Raw genomic sequence first — 16760 nt, 5'->3', positions numbered from 1 at the left:
TTACCTGTCGCTATGTTATGTTTCAGAACTGGGCATTCGTGTACGTAGTGACCTGGCTGCTTGCAATAGTTGCATGTCCCTTTAACGGGAGCTGCGGCGTGACCTGTCTGGGTCGTACCTTTTCTGTGGCCGTCGGTTGGGACCGACTGGGCTACTAGCATTTTCATTTTCGTGTCTTTCATACGTTTCTGTTCCTGATCCTGTTCTTCTCTAATTCTGTTCTGATGGTATTGTAACATTTGTAACATCTGTGATGGCGTATTGGCTTGCCATGTACTCTCGACCTTGTATAAACGGTTTTTAACTGCTAACAGGGAATTCTCGACTAACTTTGATACAAAAAGATGCGGGTATGACTCGCTACTTGGTTTAAGACCACTATTAATAATGAAACATTTCTCGAATCTTGAATAGAAGTCACTAGTATCTTCGTCGGGTTTCTGTTTACATGCGGATATTGCATCCCAGTCTTCCTTTCTAGTTGTCAATAATCTTGGCAGAACCTGTACTATCAGACCTGGTAATGCTTTAGTTTTCTCCCCAAGGCCTACCCCTGGGACACGTTTATTCTCTTCGTCTTCTATTTCTGCCCATACAATCTTTTTCTCTCCCACCTCCCATTCCCATTCGGCAGGTTTCTGGACCAGGGTCAGCGGACTCGATAATTCTCTCGCCTCGGTGCCCACTCTGATCAGCGATCACACTCGGCAACTCTGGGCATTAGCTTGCCTCATCCTCACTAACGGCCCCACCAGACCGCCGGGGATGCCTGGTCTCACCCTGGAGATACCCATTAAGGGACCATCTCTCAGGGAAGCCAGGAAGGGTTTCGCAGCGGTCGAAGCGCCTTGGGACCCTCCGGGTAAGTAGTGCGCTATATAAATGCCTATACATTCCTTTTCCTTTAGTTTCTCGTAGATGCCCGTGGGCAGCAGTACCTTTAACATTTTCGTGATATCTTCGTACGTATAATCCCCCATCAGTAACATGTCTTTAAGCTCTCTGTGAAAACCTGCAGGGTCTTTATCATGGCACGGGACTAGTTTCTTCATTTCTAACAGTTCTAACTTAGTCAGAGGCGTGTGTACATACACACGTTTCAAGTTATGATCATCACCCATAACTGGATGCACTTCGCGTAAGGGGTTCTGACTTTCGATGCCATGCAGACGTTCCATATGATACATTTTTCTTTCTGGGGGCGGGGCGGGAACATATTCGGAGCTTATGAAAGTGTTATATCTGTGGCGTTGTTCTAGAATTATTTGAATTAATTTGGTGCTTAAACCTCTCCATCTATCCATGAGTAGTTCTTCTAATGTATCGTGTAAGGGACCTGGATCAGAATGTTGGTTTCTGTATTTCGTGAGGAGGTGCTGAATCATATATACACCTGATAATTTCTGCTCGTCTGGGGAAAGGTTCAGGAATGTCTGTGCTACGGTGTCATCATTGTATATATCCGGATTGTCAGTCCATAATATGGCTGACCGGGCTAGTTCTTGTTCATCCATAGAATTGAGTACATGGTACCCCATTCGTTCTCGAAGCCTTTTATCAGTCTCCTGGAACTGATGTTCAGCAGAATTCGGGTTTGTTAAGGCAGAGAGAAAAACTCTCTTGCTTTCTGGACGAATGCCTTTCCTAAGGTAAGTTCCCTTACCTACATACGCTATAGTGTCTGTAGTCTTTTCTGGTTCTTCAGGTTCTTCTTCCCCCTCGGAGGAAGCCTTTTCTTTCTCTTCTTTGTGTATGTCTATCACTGCTTTTCTTATTTTCTTGTACATACTGGCTATGCAAGTCCCCTTGTCGTGTTTTCCTTCAGATATATTTTGACCCCACCTGTTGAGTGCATCTAATTCACCCTGATCTGTCTCAGGCCTGTCTCGTTCTCTTATTAGGCAATTTATGAAAAAACGTAGTATCTGTCCTTGAACGTCTACTTTCTGATGCTCCATGGCATCCTTAATACTGTCAGGGTCTTTCCCAGTCTGAACAAACTGATATATTCTATCTAGGTACTCTTTCATTCCTGCAAACAACAGCAGGAAATCAGTAGCAGATCGTAACCGTAGTGATGCCATCATCATTCTATCGTCTTTGCCGGGTACTGGATCATATCTGCAAACTGTAAGTTGTCCTTTGAGTATGTCGAGACGGGGTGATTTGAACGTGAAAGGACTCTGCAAGTCCCCGAGCTGTAACCTGTGCGTTAATGGCGGGGTCCGGAGACCCCCTGTCGCACTTCCTGAGGCGGAAGCTTGGACATTATCTCTCTGTGGAGTCTGTATCTGTACTTGAATTTGTCTTTTAGTAGGGTCAGGTAGACGTGGTTTCGGTAGATCAACTTTAGGTGTGGGAAGTGGTGGAGGTGGTGGAACAGGGGGAATCTGTTGTGGTACTGGCGGAATATGATCTTGGGGCGGGTTGCCACCCCCGTCCCTGTCGTTAGGCAGGGCGCGGACAGGCAGATTGGTGTAAGCAGGTGCTACATCCTCTAGATAGGAATTCAGGAATATATCTTTAGTGGTCCTGTGAGTTACTTTAGTCGGAACCAATGGTGGCGGTAGATTTTTCGGTATTTCTGAAATGGCCTCAGGCGAACCCTCGGCCGCGAGATACATACCGTTTACGAGGTTATTTCGTGCGCAGTCTACTTGCTCTGATTTTACTCGGATCCCTTCAGTAATTAATTCGTTTTCTTGGGCTTTATCTGATTCTTTAAGTCTGTCCTCTCTACGTAGTTCTTTTTCAGCACGCTTATGTGATTCCTTACGCCAAAACTCTATGGCGTCTTTCTGAGATTGTCTGGCTTTCTTTTTCCATAATGCTTCTTCTACCTTCATGATGCACTCGGCATCCCATGTTCCAGTAACTGGCCATCTGTGTCTCTCGTCTAGATGCTTAGTATAATCGGCCCATAATTCTAGATACAATATGGCATCTGTGCCATGCTTATGGTACATAAAATTTCCAGGGGTGTCCCTAGGGGGGATAGGAATTTCTTCCTCTAGTATCCCTTTCCTAGTTCCTATCTGCTTTAACTTGTTGAAAAACGGCATCTTGTTTACTTAGTACTGAACGCTCAATCCTTGCTACTTAGTACTGGATACAGCTAGTTAGACAAGAACACAATAATGCACATTAAAAACAGTCACTCATACAACGACATTGATCACATGAAGAAAAACATTTAAGAACACTTATTACTACCCCCTATATCGGATGTACTGCTAAACAGCACAGATACACTGTCAGAGACAATGCAAAAACTAGAATAACTGATGTACTGCTAAACAGTACAGATACACTGTCTAAAACAGTGCAGACCGGACTTGTGTACCCAAACCCGTCTAGATACGTCCCAGCAATGGTACTCACCGGGAAGCACGGAAAACAGAAGGCCTCGGAAAACTCGACTGGACTGGACTGGACCGGACTCGACTCGACTCGACACGTGGATACTTCGGAAAACTGGTGGGCCTCTTGACACCTCGGACTTTGCTTCTTTCGGCTAGGCTCTGGTCGGGATCCTCCGCACTCCTCACCGCCTCGTCTGGGCACTGATCGCAATCTTCGTCACCTCCGTGGGCCAGAGGGAGATACAGGAAATCCTGCCGGTACGCGTAGTTTCCTTCTAACTGATGGCAGGGGACAGAGCTTGCAACGTACCAACCGGCGCGTGGGGTGGGGGAGGGGTCCCTATTCGGGCGCCAAAATGTCGTAAATATTTAATTTACCATCTTAATTTCTATGCAGGTAAGTACTTAATCAATAATAACTCAATCGGAAAGAAAGAAAACAGAGTCCGTGGTGTTAGAGTTCTTAGGGGATTTATTCCTTAAAAAAGGAATCGTTCCGGAACTGGATATCAGGTTCCTGCAACCACAAAGGGTTCAGGAAGGGATAGAGCAGTATTTTATTGACAATACATAGCTTATATACTTAATTTACATCATAGAAAGCAATATAGTAGGCGGAACAGCTGAGAGAAGACAAGATAACAGCATCCACGTGTTACTAGTACGTAATCAGAAGGCGTGGACTAGGCGTAAACTGGAGGTGTGCTCTAGAAACGTCACAGGTAGGTGGCACTAAACAGGAATGTTGCAATGTCAGCAGAAATCGGAGGCTTGGATGCGCGCGCAGCTGCATGACGTATGATTGGCGTGAAACTGGAGGGTGCAGGGGGCTTGACGTTTACACTGACGGAAAGAGACAGAAGTCTGGCATGTCAGATCAACTTGTGCTTCTATCATATCTGATATCTGATGTTTAGGAACTGAGCTATCTGGGCGGAAAGGTCTCTGGGGCAGAAGCTATTCTATACTGACTGTGAGTGCGTGTATAAGCGCCTGAGTGTCTGCATAAGAAGCGTGGGGGCATGGGCCTTCCATGGGAGCATGGTAACAGAGGCTATGAATTACTTGTACGGAGACAGGCCGGCCCTTCGGCTCTGCAGCTGGGGAATGTTTACTGAAACTAGTAGGCAGGAATGTATTTTCGAGGAGCGGAACAGATAATTCGAAGGTTGAATTCATTCTTGGCAGGCAGCAGGCTGAGCTGAGCGCGGTGGGCCGCGCTGGAAGTAAGGCAGAGTTCACAGGTACGGGGGCAGCCTGGGCTGAGGCTTTCAGAGTCAGAAGGCAGTAAAAGGCTTGATGGCAGAAATTCAGGGCCTACTTTGCCAGAGCTGAAAAACATGTAAAGTACACTACAAAAAGACGTTGGCATAGCATACTTAGGAACGGACTATTCAACCCATTCAGGGTGGGTCTGAAAGAGGACATGTTAACGTTGGACGCAAATGTATTTGCGTCTTCACAGCTGGCACAGGAGGGAAGTTACATGCACTTTAACTCGTACATGGAGACGGTGGGGTACACGATAGGGAACATAACTTGACCAAAAATGTATATTTCCTCATTATGTGTGTTCTCCCCCAGCACGCTTTGTATTATTTAAATGTGATATCCTTTAACACCCCCTCTGTCACTGTTCCTTGCATGCATTCTAAAATGACATTGGTTTGAATACCTTTCTTATTTACGACATTCCAAATTTTGAAGCGCTCTGATACCCATCTGGGTCTTGTTCGCACTGTGCAAAACTTTATAAATAAATAAAATAAATAAATAACATAAAGCGCAGAATGCATGTGCACCTCCCTAGGCGCTACAGTCTATAACAGACACAAAAGTAGTGCGTTGGATGGTGTCCTTAATTTGTCAGGTCATTGCTTAAACTAAAAGGTGCGCCTGCCTATCTCCAGCTTTCAAAAGTAAACTGAACTCACGCTTTTTTAGTCAACTCACCAGAACTCCCAAGTATCCCCGTGACCAAAAGACAAGCACCTACCATAGTATGCACTGACTGAAGGATTGTTGCAGCATCGCTATGTGATTGTCACCATATTGTGCGTATAAAATGTGCCTTGTTGTGCCATATTTACAAAGTGACGCATCTATGTAGATGCAGCACTTTGTAAACCCCTGCGCCACATTATCCCTGCGCCAGGTATAATGTATGCAAGGGTGGGTTCTGACGCAAGAAAGAGTCATAGAAATGACGTAGTGAAATCTATAAGATTTCACTGCGCCACTTCTAGGACACAAATGCGTCAATTTCTTATGCCTGCCTCATGGCAGGCGTAAGACTGACGCAGGCACTGACAACATGGGTCTTGCCCATGTGACAGTACACATTGCTGGAGTTGGTTCACTTTTGTGACACACTTCAGCAATGCGTCACTTTTGCGCCTACAGATACGTCAGAAATACTGACGTATCTGTAACTCCTTGTGACATGATGCGTCATACTGTAAATATGACGCATCGTTAGTGTTGCAAGGAGAGTGTAGAGAAAAGTGACGCATCGCTGTTTTCACGCATCGATGCGTCACTTTTCATAAACGAGGCCCTTCGTTTTTACACAGCCCCAGATTAACGATATGTTGTAATTCTGGGGCAGTGCCAAAAACCATTAGTGTTGGCTTGGGAACACCCACAGCAGCACCCCTGGAACGCCCCTTCCACGCAGAGCAAGGCATTGCCTGACTCCATGTTTAGAAGGCCATGAAAAGTCGCGCAGGGGGGCTTTGCATGAACTTGTATATATGGCCGGCACACTGCGCCTCCAGAGCGTCAAAAAAGTGACACTCCAACTGCATAAAAGTGCCACACGGGCATTGTAAATATGTCCGTCTGTGCCGGCAAACTGTACAGGTGTCATATAACCGTGTAAAACCCTTCATGCCCACGATCCTAAATCGTCTCTTAACTCCCAAATTATGCACAGCACCTGTCGCTCCCCAGCTGGACATCCCTTGTGAGTCCTTTGTGGCCCGTGGCCCGGTGGGACTCTTCTATGGCAGTGAAGGGCACCCCGTTATTGTCTTTTAATCACCAACTGCTCTGACTGCGCTCCTTTGGCACCCTTCAGCCGAAACCTTCTCCCTCTTTGCGTCATCCTGCTATGACCTTGCGGCGTTTGGCCCAAGTGCATGTCACGGCAGACCAGGCCAGCTGTGGCGCTGGTGGCGCCCAGGGTGGCAATCTTGCTACCCCTCTCGCTTCCTGACCGCCTTCTCCGTGGATTCCCTCACTACCACCCACCAACAAAGCCCCTTATCTCTCACGCAGCCCCTCTCTCACATGCATTTCCTTTCTTATATAGTGCTACTCATACCAGTGTAGGGTGTTGAGCACTTTATCTCACACACATATTATTAGAGACAATGAATCATGCGTGTGTAAACCAGTTTATAGGAAATGAATGCATGCCTTCTGAACGCTGTCATTAGAATAAACGTGTCTTTAGCGCGCATTCGTTCAGCACGCAAGTCATTATAACGACTTGCCTTAGGGGGCACTGGATTTTGGTGCAGTTTCATTTATTATTCTAGCTCCCGTCTGCGCAACAGTAGGGAAGGTGTTGGACTTTAAATCCAACTCCATTCCACCAACGCCCCCCCCCCCCCCCCCCAAGCAGGTCGCTGTAGCGGCTCGCATAGTGAGCGAATGTGTGCTAAAGATACGTTAGTTCTATTGCCATTGCTGTGAAGGCACAGCGTGGATCCAGCGTTTCCCATGGAAAATGTTACACTAAAAATGAGGATTACAAGGTGTAGGAATGTGTATTCTGATGTACACTGCAGTAGGCCTATCCCCTCAGCTGCTGAGTGGAAAGGGTTCACATGTCATCCTTACTAGTTGCCAGAATATTTAAGGAGTGCTTGGTCTGGAAAAGCACAAACCCTGGGCCCCATTTATGAGAAATGACGCATAGCTGCGTGAAAGCAGCGATGCGTCACTTCTCAGTGCGCACTCCTTGCGACATTCCTGATGCGTCATATTTACAGTATGACGCATCATGTCACAAGGAGTTACAGATACGTCAGTATTTCTGACGTATCTGTATGGCGCAAAAGTGACGCATTGCTGGAGTGTGTCACAAAAGTGACGCAACTCCAGCAATGTGTCCTTTCACATGGGGTGAGCCCCATGTGAAAGGCCTTGCGTCAGTCTTACGCCTGCTGGGAGGCAGGCGTAAGATTTTGACGCATTTGAGTCCTAGAAGTGACGCAGTGAAATCTGGTAGATTTCACTGCGTCACTTCTACAACCCTTTCTTGCGTGGGAACACCCCCTGCATACATTATACCTGGCGCAGGTATAATGTAGCGCAGGGGTTTAAAAAGTGACGCATGTGCCTAGATGTGTCACTTTGTAAATGTGGCACAACAAGGCGCATTTTTTACACTGCTGGTGTCACAAAAAGTGACGCACCAGTGGTGCAAAAGTGACGCACAGCCTCATAAATGAGCCCCCTGAATTTAACACGTGCCCCAGTGGAGGGGTTGCCCCAAACAAACTATTTGAGCAACATTAGGCTAATGAAAGAAGGGAGAAACAACATAAGGTTCTAAACCCATACCATGCACTTTGTATGCAGCTCTTAGAATACAGGTTAAAGTTCTCTGTGCTATATTAAGATTATAACTTATGAACTGCAAGTAACAGAAGGATCTCTGTGACAAAAGCAGTAACCCTCTGAGCTACTCACATAAAATATAGTTCTGTGATTTGCATTGTACATGTTTTTAGCAGAAGGCACATTAACCCTCTACGCTACTCTATGAGTAGTCAAACCTGCACACGAGAAAACATCGCTCCCTCTCCAGCAGGAACATTGATCAATAGAGGTATCTTGACATTTGTATTGTAACTTGAACACTGCTGGACACACAGGGAGCTCTGCAGCAGGTGCTTTTAAACCCGGAAGGTATGTCTATTATTTTAAAAAAACAGCCACCCAGAGGTCAGTGCCTGGTTCGGCTGCACCAGTTGCACTGCCCTAATTCCTGCCCTGTCCTTTCCTGTACAAACTCAATCATGCCAACAACACAGACACCCTTGCAGCATGGTGCAAGGGTGTCTGCATTGGCCCTCGCCTGCAGTTTGTGCGCTGGCAGAACGGACAGGAATCTGCAGTATCTTGAAGATATGCCACATTCCTGCATTTTTGTTGTGACGTAGGGCAGCACAGCTAGAACTTTTTCAACACTGCCCTAGACCAAAATATTGTAAATATGACCCCAAGAGAATACGGGGTTTGCCCAGGGTCACACAGTAGAGTTCAGATTAGAACCAGATTTACAGCTTCAGGAATCAGTGACATCGCCACAAGACAACACCCCACTCCTGTAAACATTGTATTGGGGCTACCTGCAGAAAAGTGTCAACTTCATGAGTGTGCCAGGCTTCAGAGCATGTGTGAGCCGCAGAATTGACGAGAACTGGTAACTTAATACCTGCGCTGCATTTGCCACTGACACATGGGGGCATATTTACAAGAGCTTTCCGCTACTGGAGCATCACTTTTTCTGTTGCTCCAGTGGCGCTGTGTCCTCTTCCATATACAAGGCAGAGCTAAGCCACTTTGAGTTGCTTAAGGCCGCCTTGTAAATATGGCCCTCTTTTACACGTTGGTCTGTGTTAAAGGGCGTGCAATTGGTGTTGCTGTGGGTGTTTCAACACAACAGTTACCTCATGACGCTGCTTAAGATTTACAAGGATCTGTAAATATGAGGGAGCTCAAAAACAGGTGTAAGAGCGGCGCAATGGGAAGAAATACATTTATTTTTCCTCATTTTTTGCTCTTTCTATGTGTGTTGCATTCTGCAGCGCACATAGAAGGAGCAGAATGCCATTGGTGATTGTTTTTCTGCAGGAAGGTGCCCCTTCCTGCACAAAACAATCTCGCCTGTAACAGAGGCACCCTTGCTCCATTGTGCCGGGGTCCCTGCATTGGCGTTAGGCTGCTGAAATGGTACCAGCACAGGCAGAAAGTACAGGAATGCACAATACTGCTTAAGCACGGTGCATTGCAGCCCTTATATGGTGCATTGCAGCCCTTATATGGTGCATTCCTGCCCTTACATGGTGCATTGCAGCCCTTATATGGTGCATTCCTGCCCTTATATGGTGCATTCCTGCCATTATATGGTGCATTCCTGCCATTATATGGTGCATTCCTGCCCTTATATGGTGCATTCCTGACATTATATGGTGCATTCCTGCCCTTATATGGTGCATTCCTGTCCTTATATGGTGCATTCCTGCCCTTCTAGTGCATTCCTGCCCTTACATGGTGCATTGCAGCCCTTATATGGTGCATTCCTGCCCTTATATGGTGCATTCATGCCCTTATATGGTGCATTCCTGCCATTATATGTGCATTCCTGCCATTATTTGGTGCATTCCTGACATTATATGCTGCATTCCTGTCCTTATATGGTGCATTCCTGCCCTTACATGGTGCATTCCTGCCCTTATATGGTGCAGTCCTGCCCTTATATGGTGCATTCCTGTCCTTATATGGTGCATTCCTGTCCTTATATGGTGCATTCCTGCCCTTATATGGTGCATTCCTGCCATTACATGGTGCATTCCTGCCATTATATGGTGCATTCCTGCCCTTACATGGTGCATTGCAGCCCTTATATGGTGCATTCCTGCCCTTATATGGTGCATTCCTGCCCTTATATGGTGCATTCCTGCCCTTATATGGTGCATTCCTTCCCTTATATGGTGCATTCCTGCCCTTATATGGTGCATTCCTGCCCTTATATGGTGCATTCCTTCCCTTATATGGTGCATTCCTGCCCTTACATGGTGCATTGCAGCCCTTATATGGTGCATTCCTGCCCTTACATGGTGCAATCCTGCCCTTATATGGTGCATTCCTGCCCTTATATGGTGCATTCCTGCCCTTACATGGTGCATTGCAGCCCTTATATGGTGCATTCCTGCCCTTACATGGTGCATTCCTGCCCTAATATGGTGCATTCTTTCCCTTATATGGTGCATTCCTGCCCTTACATGGTGCACTGCAGCCCTTACATGGTGCATTCCTGCCATTCTATGGTGCATTCCTGTCCTTATATGGTGCATTCCTGCCCTTACATGGTGCATTCCTGCCATTATATGGTGCATTCCTGCCCTTACATGGTGCATTCCTGCCCTTATATGGTACATTCCTGCCCTTATATGGTGCATTCCTGCCCTTACATGGTGCATTCCTGCCATTATATGGTGCATTCCTGCCCTTATATGGTGCATTCCTGCCCTTATATGATGCATTCCTTCCCTTATATGGTGCATTCCTGCCCTTACATGGTGCATTCCTGCCCTTACATGGTGCATTGCAGCCCTTATATGGTGCATTCCTGCCCCTACATGGTGCATTCCTGCCCTCCTATGGTGCATTCCTTCCATTATATGGTGCACTCCTGCCATTATATGGTGCATTCCTGCCATTATATGGTGCATTCCTGCCCTTATATGGTTCATTCCTGCCATTATATGGTGCATTCCTGCCATTATATGGTGCATTCCTGCCCTTATATGGTGCATTGCAGCCCTTATATGGTGCATTCCTGCCCTTATATGGTGCATTGCAGCCCTTATATGGTGCATTCCTGCCCTTACATGGTGCATTGCAGTCCTTATATGGTGCATTCCTGCCCTTACATGGTGCATTCCTGCCCTTCTGTTGTGCATTCCTGCCCTTATATGGTGCATTCCTGCCCTTACATGGTGCATTGCAGCCCTTATATGGTGCATTCCTGCCATTATATGGTGCATTCCTGCCCTTATATGGTGCATTGCAGCCCTTATATGGTGCATTCCTGCCCTTACATGGTGCATTGCAGTCCTTATATGGTGCATTCCTGCCCTTACATGGTGCATTCCTGCCCTTCTGTTGTGCATTCCTTCTCTTATATGGTGCATTCCTGCCCTTATATGGTGCATTCCTGCCCTTATATGGTGCATTCCTGCCCTTACATGGTGCATTGCAGCCCTTATATGGTGCATTCCTGCCATTATATGGTGCATTCCTGCCCTTATATGGTGCATTGCAGCCCTTATATGGTGCATCCCTGCCCTTATATGGTGCATTGCAGCCCTTATATGGTGCATTCCTGCCCTTACATGGTGCATTGCAGCCCTTATATGGTGCATTCCTGCCCTTACATGGTGCATTGCAGTCCTTATATGGTGCATTCCTGCCCTTACATGGTGCATTCCTGCCCTTCTGTTGTGCATTCCTGCCCTTATATGGTGCATTCCTGCCCTTATATGGTGCATTCCTGCCCTTATATGGTGCATTCCTGCCCTTATATGGTGCATTCCTGCCATTATTTGGTGCATTCCTGCCCTTACATGGTGCATTCCTGCCCTTATATGGTGCATTCCTGCCCTTATATGGTGCATTCCTGTCCTTATATGGAGCATTCCTACCCTTATATGGTGCATTCCTGCTCTTACATGGTGCATTCCTGCCCTTACATGGTGCATTGCAGCCCTTATATGGTGCATTCTTGCCCTTACATGGTGCATTCCTGCCCTTATATGGTGCATTCCTGCCATTATATGGTGCATTACTGCCCTTATATGGTGCATTGCAGCCCTTATATGGTGCATTCCTGCCCGTACATGGTGCATTGCAGCTCTTATATGGTGCATTCCTGCCCTTACATGGTGCATTCCTGCCCTTATATGGTGCATTCCTGCCATTATATGGTGCATTACTGCCCTTATATGGTGCATTCCTGCCCTTATGTGGTGCATTGCAGCCCTTATATGGTGCATTCCTGCCCTTACATGGTGCATTGCAGTCCTTATATGGTGCATTCCTGCCCTTACATGGTGCATTGCAGCCCTTATATGGTGCATTCCTGCCATTATATGGTGCATTCCTGCCCTTATATGGTGCATTGCAGCCCTTATATGGTGCATTCCTGCCCTTACATGGTGCATTGCAGTCCTTATATGGTGCATTCCTGCCCTTACATGGTGCATTCCTGCCCTTCTGTTGTGCATTCCTTCTCTTATATGGTGCATTCCTGCCCTTATATGGTGCATTCCTGCCCTTACATGGTGCATTGCAGCCCTTATATGGTGCATTCCTGCCATTATATGGTGCATTCCTGCCCTTATATGGTGCATTGCAGCCCTTATATGGTGCATTCCTGCCCTTATATGGTGCATTGCAGCCCTTATATGGTGCAATCCTGCCCTTACATGGTGCATTGCAGTCCTTATATGGTGCATTCCTGCCCTTACATGGTGCATTCCTGCCCTTCTGTTGTGCATTCCTGCCCTTATATGGTGCATTCCTGCCCTTATATGGTGCATTCCTGCCCTTATATGGTGCATTCCTGCCCTTATATGGTGCATTCCTGCCATTATTTGGTGCATTCCTGACATTATATGGTGCATTCCTGTCCTTATATGGTGCATTCCTGCCCTTACATGGTGCATTCCTGCCCTTATATGGTGCATTCCTGCCCTTATATGGTGCATTCCTGTCCTTATATGGTGCATTCCTACCCTTATATGGTGCATTCCTGCTCTTACATGGTGCATTCCTGCCCTTACATGGTGCATTGCAGCCCTTATATGGTGCATTCCTGCCCTTACATGGTGCATTCCTGCCCTTATATGGTGCATTCCTGCCATTATATGGTGCATTACTGCCCTTATATGGTGCATTGCAGCCCTTATATGGTGCATTCCTGCCCGTACATGGTGCATTGCAGCCCTTATATGGTGCATTCCTGCCCTTACATGGTGCATTCCTGCCCTTATATGGTGCATTCCTGCCATTATATGGTGCATTACTGCCCTTATATGGTGCATTGCAGCCCTTATATGGTGCATTCCTGCCCTTACATGGTGCATTCCTTCCCTTATATGGTGCATTCCTGTCCTTACATGGTGCATTCCTGTCCTTACATGGTGCATTGCAGCCCTTATATGGTGCATTCCTGCCCTTACATGGTGCATTCCTGCCCTTATATGGTGCTTTCCTGCCCTTACATGGTGCATTCCTGCCATTATATGGTGCATTCCTGCCATTATATGGTGCATTCCTGCCCTTACATGGTGCATTCTGCCCTTATATGGTGCTTTCCTGCCCTTACATGGTGCATTCCTGCCCTTACATGGTGCATTGCAGCCCTTATATGGTGCATTCCTGCCCTTATATGGTGCATTCCTGCCCTTATATGGTTCATTCCTGCCCTTATATGGTGCATTCCTGCCCTTATATGGTGCATTCCTACCCTTTCCCTTTGGCATAGGGCAGCCCAGCACGGTGCCTCGCTGCGCTGCCCAACGCCAAAATCCCATAAATGAGGGCCCCTGTTTGCCAAACGGAGGGTCTGCCGGCTCTTTCTGAGTCAAATGTACCGTCATGTTACCGCTGGTGGGGCCTGCACTTGCAGTAAACCCTACACCAATGGCACAGCAGAGTTGGAGCCATTGGCGTGGGTGCATCAGATTGCCTGCCCTATTAGAGCGAAAGGTTTGTTGTACTTTGCTTTCAGTGTGGGATTGCCAGAGAAACCCTGGAAGTTTTAGACAAGAAGAAAATTGAAAATGACCCCAAACCCCAGAAGAAAATTTCCACAATGTGATAGTCATTAGGTTTTTTGGTTTTTCAAAACAAAATCCCACTTTGGGAGCTTGTCTTATAATAATGTTTAGTTGGCGTCTGCCTTAAGATGAGGGCTGCCCAGCAAACCTTCAGTGCATTTAGAAGAGTCCCCCTTCAGAAGGCACATAGTTCTCCACAAGGCCATAAGGGATCTCAAAACATGGTGGCGAGTGGTAGTCCAGCCAGGTTGGCAGAGGTAATTACCTCCATCACACTGATGACAGCGGGCGCCTACCCTATTCTAAGTCCGGCACTAGGCCTGGACTTCACAACCCAATTGAAAAATTCCATAACACATGGTAACCTTAGTGAAGATTCAGAGTCCAGGAGGGGTCGGAGAGGTCAAAGCTCCCAGCCTGGCCCCATAAAGAAGAGGGCGGAGTTAGGAAAACACAGCTGCTTAAATATATCAACAAAGGAGCCCTGCACAAGGTTTGATTTCAGTCCAAGGCTTCTCAGGGGGGAGGAAAGAGCAAGGTGAACACAGACTTAAGACTCAAAATAAGTTCAGCAACCTGAAAATTAATGTCCAGATAGATACTCACTTTTGTGACCAAAATAGTATTTACATATGAACACAAAGTGAAAGGTGACATACACAAACAGTGTACACAGCCCTCCTAAGACTGAAACTCAAGCGTTCCCTGGAGAGGTTCTTGAGTGCGACTTCCCTGTCTACTGACAGTGGTTAGTCGGTATTTATAATAGTTAACTTTGAGGTCCCACTATATATTCAAGTCTTAGAAGCTCCGCTAAGGCTTTGTAGAAGTCAGAGTGTTGCACTGCCATGGTGCTGAGCAGCAGAGCAGGTTCCCCTGGACTCTCTGTCCTGATGGTCAGTTTTACCCTCTCCCGCTGGTGCTGCAAAAGGAACACCCTGGGAGTATTTAGCACTCAAGTGTCGCAGTGGGGTGGATCGGAGGCCGGCAATGAACGATAGGCTCGTCGCTGCAAGCAAGGTAGCTGATCATCTGTAGTGCTCCTTGGATGATGCAGTGAGTTCCTTTGATCCCACTGGCAAGTCATGGACAGTCACTTGGCTTCCAAGGCTTCATTTGAGACTCCAGGACCAGGGGCCAGCACCGGCTAATAATTGAAGTCACACGATGTACACAGTGACGACCCTTTCTCTTGGCATACGGCGCACCAGAGCTATAGTCCTTGCTCTTCACAGCAGTTAACCTGTCCGGGATCACCAACTTTGGTCAGCACACGGGTGGGTGGCCCATTTGGTGCAGCCACATATATCTTCATGGCTGCTCCCTTTGGCATGTGGGGTCACTGATTTTGGTGAGCACCCTGCTGGACAGCCCACTCATTGCAGCTGCAAATATCTAATGGCGGTCCCCAACTGACATATGGGGTCTCCAACTTGGGTCAGCTCACAGACGGACAGCCCAGTCCATGCAGCAGTAGTCTTGATGGTGGCCCCCATCAGCCATTCAGGTTGCTGACTTGGGTCAGCACATTGGCCAACAGCCTGAATGGTGCTGCAACAGTTATATCTTCATGTCGGCCTCCTGCAGCATACCGGGTCCCTGATTTTGATCTGTACATGGGTATCGTCCCAATCAATGCAGCAGTGATTATATCTTCACGACTACCCCACCTGGCATTGGGGTCACTGACTACTCAGCGCACAGTCTTTCTCTGGACTGTGAACCTCACACTTTTCTTCAGGATCCATTTGACGGGTCCCTTTGGACATCCCCCCTCGAGGCTCTCTCCCCCTCATAAGATCCTCTGGTCACAGTAGGCAGGCAGATGCTGCTACTCCAGGGGAAGTGGTCTTGATTCTCCTGGGGAATGTCCCCTCACCCAGCAGGGAGACTGGTGGACCTCAGTCACCAGTCCTGGTCACAAACAGGTGGATGTTTTGCTGAGCTTCACCACATTGATGCCCAGTTTGACAGCTGACTCAAGTTCCCCTTTTTATAACTCATTTCCAGACACAGGTGTGATATAGTGTTCATTCTTTGAAGTTTATGTTGTGGGGGTGCCTCCTATGAAGTACTCACTCCTCTGTCCTTTGCTTTGCCCAGAAAGCAGTCTGTCGCAGCCGGAGCGACTCCAACCGAGATAGCCCTACAGGAAAGGCCATGGGAGTTGCTTGATGATCACACCAAAATGTCAACCTCCCTGATATATCCCAAACAAATGGCTTCAAAGGCCCAACCACTACTCTTTATGATCCCCCATCAGCCCCATCTCCTTCCAGAGATGTGCTCAGACCTCACTGACAAATACTAACAGAATGTAGGCCAAGGGTGAGTTATGCACACAGGAGTAGACTTTACACGAGTGGGCCTGTAAGCCCTACTCTAGTGACACAGGAAAAAAAGCCTTGTTCACACTACTGATCTTCGTTAGTAAAACACTGCACCTTGCCACCACCACGCTTGTGCTGCTACACTCCTGGTAAGGGCTGGAGCCATTTACCACTGCGAGTGTAGCGCTCTGACCCCCCTTCCTGGTCTAACAAGATCGCAATCCGTGAGACAAGCCTAGATCATGGCGCGCACACACATGATCCATGTTCATCCATGACAAACAATCGGCTTCAGGGATCTCAATACTGTTGCAGCTGGGCACTCAGGATAGGCGTGTACGTGGGTGACCATCGGAGGGACGTCTCCTTCCCAACAATCAAATTCTTTGATCATAACTCTATTTTATTTCAATTCTTTTCTTTCCTGTCAATCTATCACATTATGTAAAGCATACATTACAGATCTTTGCTATGAGGTGTGCATCCAA

General features: G+C 47.3%; 1 protein-coding gene across 3 annotated transcripts in view; it reads left to right on the top strand.

Annotated features, from left to right (window-relative positions):
- Positions 1-16760, top strand: part of LOC147689454 (trimethyllysine dioxygenase, mitochondrial-like) — a 273486-nt gene that overhangs the window by 178230 nt on the left and 78496 nt on the right. The window lies entirely within an intron of this gene.

Source organism: Lissotriton vulgaris, chromosome 10 (assembly GCF_964263255.1).
Source record: "Lissotriton vulgaris chromosome 10, aLisVul1.2, whole genome shotgun sequence".
Lineage (NCBI taxonomy): Eukaryota > Metazoa > Chordata > Amphibia > Caudata > Salamandridae > Lissotriton > Lissotriton vulgaris.
Note: the sequence above shows the minus strand (reverse complement) of the source record. Positions and strands in the feature narration are given on the sequence as shown.